Here is a 9610-nt window from a genome sequence, read left to right as displayed (position 1 = left end):
TCTTATGGCTATGTAGGGTAAACAACATCAGTGTTTCGAGCTTTATAATAGTGTATTCATTTATGTCATTTATGGTGTCTTCTTCAAGGCAAAAAGAAGCATATATGGTGTTAATAGGGCAGAAGCTGAGGTTTGGGATCTAACAGGTCACATACTGGGAGATAATGTAGATGTGTTTTACCTATAGGGTGTGTTCATACTGAAAGGGCAGCTAATCCCTTTGTTTTTATTAACATGATGAAGAAAATATATAAATTAAAGGGTGAAGTTTTCATTAGAGTATGGTGCATGAACCTATATCTCTTCTAATTTAACATTGTTGTGGATATAAAGAAGGTTTGTAGGGATATACCATGTCATTTTAAGCACTATATTACTTGATTAAAACATCTACCCAAGGGCATGAACACCTTAGTCAAGTCGGATGCTTCCAAATCAACTGTAGGGTGAATATGTGATCTACCAAAAGAGATTATAACTGTAAATGTGGGAAAGAAGTATGGTGTGAAGATGGATATATTGATTTCAGTTTATCTACGGTCTTTGAATGAAACCTCTCCATATTTGCAAATTGGGGTATCAATTGATGTTAAAAAAACTCTCACCTTATGGCACCTTATTCTCAATCCATGGAACACATTATTAGGTTATATATCGGTACAAATAACTACCTTTATATTATCTCTCATGTGAAAGAAAATACAGATGACAGTAGGCTTGAGTATGTAAACACTTTGAGAGTACTGGTTAGAGTAGGAATCACATACATACCTATACAAGGATTAAAGGCCTAATAGTAAATTTAAATATGTTGATCATTAGTAAACCATCAAAGAGAAGGTTGTCTGTCATACAAGGAAACCATATATCAGTTACTGATGGTATAAATGGAAAGGAAAAAATGGTGATAATGGAGCTAGAAATCATGCATGATTATGATAAGGAAACTTATTCACTTATATAATAGAAGAAGGAAAGACAAAAACAATCAATATTCAAAATATTGGGTTATGATGGTTAGGGTTCTATCTAGGCCTAGATAAATGAATGTATTAATCAAGGTCCTCCAGCATTCCCAACATAAAAAAACCCATAAGTAACTCATTCACCTCACTGTTAACAACCAAAACCTTATGACGTGAAAAGGAGAGGGAATGATCGTTTTAACTCCCGAAATCTCACACAATGTTATAACCAGAAAACTTAATTACCTAAGTAATCCTCCCTACTTGAATCACAACCAACAAATTGATTGCAAACCAAGGTAACTGGAAAAAAATTGAAGGAATAGAAAAGACGCCATAGCTTAACCGATAAGTCGGTTATGACTCATTGACTCAATAAGGCAGTCTGAAGCCCCATAATTTGAAGAACACTCTCAAAATTAGTAAAACCTAATTTAAAAATAAAACCTTGAAATTTTATTGACCTTGAAAGTTTTGATTATAAGCCTAATGGAGAAACCTTTATATAGGCTTTATAAGACTAATAGGACGAGAAGAAGGATTATGTATTCATTTTCAAAAATAAATACTAGAATTTAATTAAATTTCTATCCCAAATCTAGACTTACCTAAATCTCAAACCCAAAATAATAATAAAATAATCCTAAAGATAAAATTAACATCAAAATATTAATTAAATATTAATAAAATATTTATTAGATAAGTCACCCCTCTTTTCACCATATTTCCCATGTGCCTTTAATCTCTCTTTGGAATTCTAGTTGCTGCAAAAACCTTGAAAAATTGATCAAGTAAATCACATATGGAAAGAGGATCAAAGAGACTTCTTCTCGGCATCAAATTCTTTCCCACACACCTCACTCATGTAGGTAGGTTCTCCCACATGCATGCTATGTTGTGGCATTCTCATACGCGTAACCTGACTCCCATGTGCATGCCTCCCATACGTTCATCCCGCACACTTGCACTTCCAGCGTGGGATAGGCTTTCCTGTGTGCTGTAGCTTATCTCTCACGTCGAAAAAGATCCCGTGGGTGCAAGGCCTCTCTCCTACGTATGCGATTGCTGGTACATGTGCACAAGGAGGTTCATATATGAAGCATATGTTGTCTGCCACTCTCTAAGGCCAATTAGTCTTGTTTGGTTCTTATGTGATATCCCAAGTGCTAATTAAGGCAAATGAGTGTTAGATATAGATTCAGAATAATGAGTGTATGATAAAATCTATGTGGCGGAACAAAATTATTACAAATCTCTTACAAATACATATGAGTTCCAACACATACATTTACTGAGGCAAGAAGTGGCTGCAAAATACAAAATAAAACATAAGGGCCATTTCTTTCACTATGATATTGGACTCATCAGAGTACGAGAACAGTCATACATTCAGACTTGTGGATCCATGGGATCCTCATAGACTTTCAAGGGTAGGTCAGCCTGCGGTTCATCACTTTCTTCCTCATCTGGGGGGCATGAAAAAAGTAAGTTCCATATGCTCAGTGAGGAAAACAATATTAAATTAACATTGTAAAATTTCAAAAGTTAATTATTTTGACTTAAGAGCTTACCATTTAACCTCATCTTTTACCTGTCTCACATTATGAAAAACCATTTATTTGTTAGGAAAATGGTACGTTAATACAGATAACCAACCATACATCATGCCAAATAATAGAGAAAATAAAATAAATCATGAAATGCTCAGATTTTTGTGTCATGCTTCGCAAAGTTGTTACAACTTCTATCTCTGATGATAGATACAAATTTTTAACTACCCAAGTGGAATGACCAGATCAGATACAAATATGGTAATTTGTTCAAGCCCATTTTCGGCTGGCCAAACTATGGTACGATTTATGACCATGGTCATACCACTCATAGTGGCCCTAACAGATATCTATAGTCACGATATTATTTAGCCATGGGTGACCCCTACAGATAGTGTGATACTACTCTCATCAGAGGGTACGCTGTCATCAACTGGGAGTGGTTCTCTTATATTTTTCCAAACCAGATAGGGGAGGGGAAAACAGATACACTGAATGGCAAGGGGAACAGATACCCCTCAGATATAAAAAGCCTAATGAGAAACTTGATGCAATATGCATGTTAATACAGATACACTTCGGACCATATAGGCTTCATTCCACTTTTTTCTTTTTCTTTTCTTTATACTTTTTTACTTTTACCGATTACATATTATATTTATTATATGCAAATTCATCAAATATTTGCAATTCACATAGCATGCTTGAAAATAAGAACAATTTGATTCATCTGAACACAGAGGCATACAAAACAGACAAAATTACAATCATATTAAATTAGCTTATCTAAAAATACTTATTAAGATATCAAAAGAAATACTAGATTTTTTATTAAAATCTTGATGTTTTTTCCTCCACTGTTCTCATTTCTTTCTCTTCTTCTCTCAGTAGACTACTATTTTTCTCTCTCTCTCTCTAAATCTTAAAAAATAGAAGAATGGAAGTGTGGAGAAGAAGAAAATAGGAAGGGCAATTTATAGAGTTTTGGAACCGTCGAATTCATACTAAGTGGTGAAATTTGGTGAAAAAAGAGAAGAAAAAGATGTTTGGCACGAAAAATAAGGGAGGAGGGCCTCCTCCACCGGCGGCGACAGCATTTGAGGCAGTGGCAGCGCACTGCCTGAGATGGCAGTGCCCCAGCCAGTGCGTTGTAGGCTAGCCTACTAGCGCAGCCTGCCGCGTGCACAGGCCCCAACTCACAGGTCCTATCCGCGCAGGCCCCAACGCACAGGTCCTATCCGCACTTGCTTGCTGGGCAGACAGCATGCGCACAATGTGTGGTGCCTGTCCACGTACGAGGTGACATGTGGACGACTCGTCTACGCGCGACCCTGCACCATGTACACAGAAGGGGTGTGCGCGCTATGCGCACGTCCCGCAGCTACTGTGCGCGCGTGCGCGCGCGCACACTACTTAGCATATGCACAAGTAACCTTTCTTCCCGATTCACCGTTTTTCTGATTTCTTTCAATTTTTCTATAATTAATTGAATGAGTTAGACTTAAAATTAAATAATAATAAAATAATTAAATAAAATTAATTAAAAGTAAAATAAATAAAAATAAACCAAAATTACAAGATACGATAAATATTAAGCAGAGTAAATTAATTAAGTTTAACGTGGCCAAAGATCCGAATAAATAGAGTTTTCAAATTATTTAAACACAGTGATGGGCGGGGTGTTACATCTTATTTGGGGCCATGGCCCTCTTTGGCCGTGAGGCCTTGATCTCTCTCAGGTTAGGCCAAAAATTGGTTTTTTTTTCTTTTCTTGTGATTCTCCAAGCCCACGAGTCTCTCTATGGACCTTAAACCTTCTTTGAATAAACTTGACCCATTCTTTAGAATAATCTTATGAGGAAAGTGGTTAGGGATGTAGATACTTTTCTTGTTGAGATAATCATGGTTAGGAAACAAAAGGAATCTGGAACTACTTGCTTGTTTTGAGCGGAACCTACGGGAATTCCTATGGAATTTCCTTTTTCCTTATGGGATTCCTCCTTGATGCGGGATTACATCCTCGAAACTAAATTTGGACCATCTAGGATCAAATAATCTTGGGAGAGGAAGTTTTAGCACAAGCTCACAATTCAAAATGGCCAAATCTGCCATTGGGTTAAAAATCCAATATGCGAAGACTGAAACTTCTTAAGGCCTATCTAATGACTCAAATTTGGATCAAATAACAATGGAGTTCGAGCATGAAATTAACCTGATCCCTTAAAAATCCATAAAAACAGATAAAGCTTATTCATCATCGTGGAGTTTGAGAACAATGTTATCTGGTATTGTAACACCCAAGTGAAATAAAATTATATTTTATTATTTTTATTTTTTATTTATTTGATTTTATGTAATTTATTTTAATTTGATTTAATTTAATGAAAAATAAAAATAATAATAATGATAAAATTGGGTAAAATATTATTTGGATTTAATTGAAATTGATTTTGGGAAAAAGGGGTGAAAATTTGGATTATGGGGTTGTTTTTTTTAAAAAAATCAGAAATCGGGGGTCAAAACGCAATTTAAAAATATTGTGCCACGTCAGCAGCCACATTAGCGGCCCACTCAGCAGCCCCGGCCAACAGGACGCGCCGCATGGCAAGGAAACGCTGACCAGGGGACGGGCCACGTGGGCGATCCGCGTGCGCGCGATCGGACAGCCCAGATCCGTTCTCACGCGTACGGACGGCCCAGATCAAACGTGCGCACGGACGGCCCAGATTACATCGCGATGGACGGCCCAGATTTAATTCCAATTAAATTGTGATCGAACGGTCTAGATTTAATCTTGATGGACAGTTGAGATTAAAAGACAAAGGGTATAAATAACCCCACCCACACCTGACCACAAAAACCCTAGCCACCAGTGCCTCGTCGGAGAAGAAGAACCAGACGCCGGAGGAGCCGGCTGCCGCCACCCGCCGTTGCACCGGGGAAGTTTCCGACCACCGATCAAGGTAAATTTTCTCTCCATTGCTCGTTTTTCAATGTTGAGTCCGCCTATGGCCAAATCGGAGCCAAACCACCAGCCAAACGGCCGAAAAACCCAGCCGAAGCCCAGCGGCGCCGCCGCGCCCCTCCTCGATTTTTGCCTCCGATGAGGCCCTTCCCGGCCTCCGTTCGATGCAATTTTTATACTACTGTGATCACCGTTCTTTTCTCTATAGGTTGATCAGAGCCAAACATCAAAATGCAACTCACGCCGGAGGAGCCGCCGCACCCGAGAGCACCGCCGCCGGTAAGTTTCGGTTTTTCGTGATTTTTTGGCCCACCGAGGGCCCTAGGGTTGTTTTATTGCAGGGACCGATGCAAATGTGGCCGAATTCGGCTGAATTTGATAGAAAAGGGCCCTAGGTCTGATTTGGGATTTTTTGGGACACATTCAGGTACCAGTAGTGCGTTTCAGTTTTCTGAAAAAAATTCAGAAAAATTAAGGACAGCCTGTAGGCGCACTGTAGAGCCGTATTCAGACCCCGAAACAAGTAAGGACCCCTCACCCTATTTTCTATCACGGTATTAAAACTAAATAAATAATTAAACTGTACTGTGTGACTTTATAGATGTATAATTGATTAAGGTTGCCAATAGAGCCCGAGTCTGATACTGTGTTGGTCTGTTATTGTTTGATTTAATTTCTAGTATTAAATACAGTATGATGTTTGATGTAATTATATTATGGTCTCGTACGCATGAATCATGGTTTCTTTTTTTGTGGTTGGTATTATGCTTAACCCGATACTGTATTGTCTTATTTGGTGTCGATGACTAGTTTACATATTTGTGTATGATTGGATGATTGAAACCAAGAAAAAGGAAAAAAAGGTTATGTGAATTGATAAGTGAAAAATGTGGACAGCCTGACTAGATATCCTTGGAGATGGTGGACGGACCGGGTCCGTAGGGAACCCTACCGGGAACATGGTCTCTCATACCGGACGGGGTATGGAGACCTTATGTGTTTTGGCGCCCATACCAGACGGGGTATGGGGACGGTCCGTTTCACCCTTATACCGGACGGGGTATTGAGGTTCATGGTTTTGGCGCCCATACCGGACGGGGTATGGGGACGGTCCTGGAATCAGGTTACAAATGTTAATGGTTCACGTGTAGAGGGGACCCCCTATGGATCCCCAGGGATACTAGTAGGCTGGTAAAAGAGGGAATCTGTTTCCTGATGATTGAAATGTAAAGGTGTGATATAGGTTATGTTATAAAGTGTCCACTTACTCGCCGAGATAAGTGGACAGTAAAAGATTTTATTATTGATAAATGAATTCGTTATAAATTATGCTCCATTGGTCATTTTTGTTTTCTACCAACCTTTACTTCCGTGGCGGTGAGATAGTGTGATGTCTTTACTGGGCTGGTGTAGCTCATTCCTTATTTAACCATTTCAGATCAGGAAGACATTGTTCCCGAGCCCGTTTCGCAGGAAAACGGCGAAGGGGACGCCTAAAGAATCCATAGCTATATTTATAGTTCTTATTTCGAGTATCTCTTTTAGTTAGTTTGTTCTTTCATGTTTTGAGTACGTTTTGGTTATTGTGTAAGGGATGTTAATCAAAATTTTTATTACGCTTCCGCATTTGACACTTTTAATACAAATATTTCATTTAAATTTCCGGGGCCGTTACAGGTATCACCTCTATATGATGGAGCTTGAATGTTAAACTGAAGGTTAGAGTTTAATAAGTGACCAAAATAACCATAGAAAATAGAGAAAATGGTGAAGGCACTATAAACCTGAGAACATAAAACACAAAAGTAGTCTTGAGGATATTAACTTGGTGAGAAAACCAGGGAAAGGAACACAACAAATGGCTGAGGATTATGGTGATGCTATTGAGTTAGTATTATGGGAGTTAAGAAATAAATTTCAAAAAATTATAAAGGATGAGGAAATAGGAGCTTTCTTATAATCATTGTGCAACAACACCCACAACCGTGAATTACCTCAGTTATAATTTTCATAGATTGGAGACTTCGATAGTAATTAGGTGACTTAAGAGGATTATCAATCCTCTTCTCCCCTTTTTGTTATTTAAAATGATACAAAAAAAGTGGAGGAGATACACCTCCTTAAAGACAACATGGGTTTTCAAGGTTTTATTATAGTAAATTATAACAACTTAGCTACAAATTGAGCAAGTGGTATATGTATTATATGGAGGAGTCAAATGATTATTGAGGTTCTTTCATGATCAAACATGAAGACCATCATGTTGATCTTAACATTTAAGATGAACATGGGTATCTTTGGCATTTACAAGTATATGTGATTGGTTAAAAGTTGGCAACATACAAGAACTTGGGATCTCCTATTCTCTTTAAACCATTAATCGTTGTTAATGTGATTGGTGGGAAGGGACTTTAATTAGGTAATGTGGCTTGATTCGAAAAAAAAGGTAGACATAAGAACCCATACTAGTGAATGCTGAACTTTTGTAGTGCAATATCTTTATTTGACTTGAAGGATCTTGGTTTTATAGGTTACCGTTTCATTTGGCATAATAGGAGATAAGAGAGGGAAAATATTTTGGAGAGACTAGATTGATATTTGGTTTAACCTACATGAAGGAAGTTATTTCCTAATGCCATTATAAACCACTTACTCAGGTATGGCTCTGATCACTCACCGATTATGCTTCATTTCTATTAACTTTTAGAGGGTAATAATAGGAGAAAGAAAATCTTTATGTTTGAGTAAATGTGGTTGTGAGAACCTTTATGCATTAATGTCATTTCACAAGCTTAGGTTGGGAATTTAAAGTCGAGTGGAACAATTAGATGAATGTGAGCAATCTCTAAAAATGGGGGATAATATGGATAAGTTGGGAGGCAAAGAACTTTTTTTTGATGTAATTATATAAAAATATGGAATGATGTGGGTATAGTGCCCCATAGTGGATTGGCTCAAATGGGGATAAAAACACTGATTTATTTTTTTCACTCTGTAGTGTCACAACAATAGAGGAGAAGTAAAAACATGAAGTTTAGGATTTGTACTGGCCAATGGTAACAAGAATAATCCAAATAAGGTCAAGTTTTATATATCATTTTTCTTCTGTATTTGATATGGTGAACTTCCTATGATTAAAGGTGTGTTAGCTATAATGGAACTAAGGATGACAAATGAGATGGATGTATAATTATTGGAACCATATTGAGTAAATAACATTTACTTGGCACTTTAGCAAATGCATCCTATAAAGGCACCAAAACCAGTGGTATGTCCTCTCTATTCTATCAAAATTTTAGTCTATTGTTAAAGATAATATGATATTGCTTGTTCTAAATATCTTGAGTAACAACTCTTCTTCTGCATCAATTAACCATGCATATCTTGCTCGAATGCCAAAGGTGTCCTACCCAAAAAATCATTCAAATTACCATCCTATTAGCCTTTACAATGTCTTGAGAAAACTAGTAATAAAGTATATAGCTAATCAGTTGAGAAGCTTTCTAGATGGTATTGTGTATGCTAACAATCTATATTCATATTGGGTAACTTATTACTAACAATACCTTAATTGTTTTTAGCTTTTTCAATTATTTAAGGCAAAATAAAATTTATATATTGATGATTGTCGTATCCACCAAAAATAAATTTCTATTCAAATAATAAGATAATATTATAATAGTGGTGAATAGGGTCGAATCCATAGGAAATAGAGTTCTAATGTTCTTTTACGACCAGTAAATAAATAAAAGTGAAATAGGGGGTTTGTTTTGAGTTGAAATTAAACAACCAGAGAATTGAAATAAACCAGCAAATAAAAAATTAATTAAATGAGATTAGCAAAAAATAATTCAGCAAAATTAGAAAATAAGAATCAATTATAAATAAGTTTTTAGTCAAAGAAATAATATTTGTTTTAATATACAAAGTCGATCATTGATATATGGATAATTCTTTCTAGTTCTCAATAAACCAATTCTAGTTATTGGAGACGCTCCTAATAGCCAATCTTTTCTTATTTTTAAATTAACCAAAAGACGCTCGTTGATTAACTCTTATTAATGAACAACCTCGAAGATGCACTTAGAGCTTAATTCACCAATAGTATTAAAAATTTGAAAGACTCGATT

This window comes from Carica papaya, chromosome 8, assembly GCF_054855325.1.
Source record: "Carica papaya isolate Zhongbai chromosome 8, ASM5485532v1, whole genome shotgun sequence".
In the NCBI taxonomy this organism is placed as follows: domain Eukaryota; kingdom Viridiplantae; phylum Streptophyta; class Magnoliopsida; order Brassicales; family Caricaceae; genus Carica; species Carica papaya.
This window is presented reverse-complemented; position numbering follows the sequence as displayed.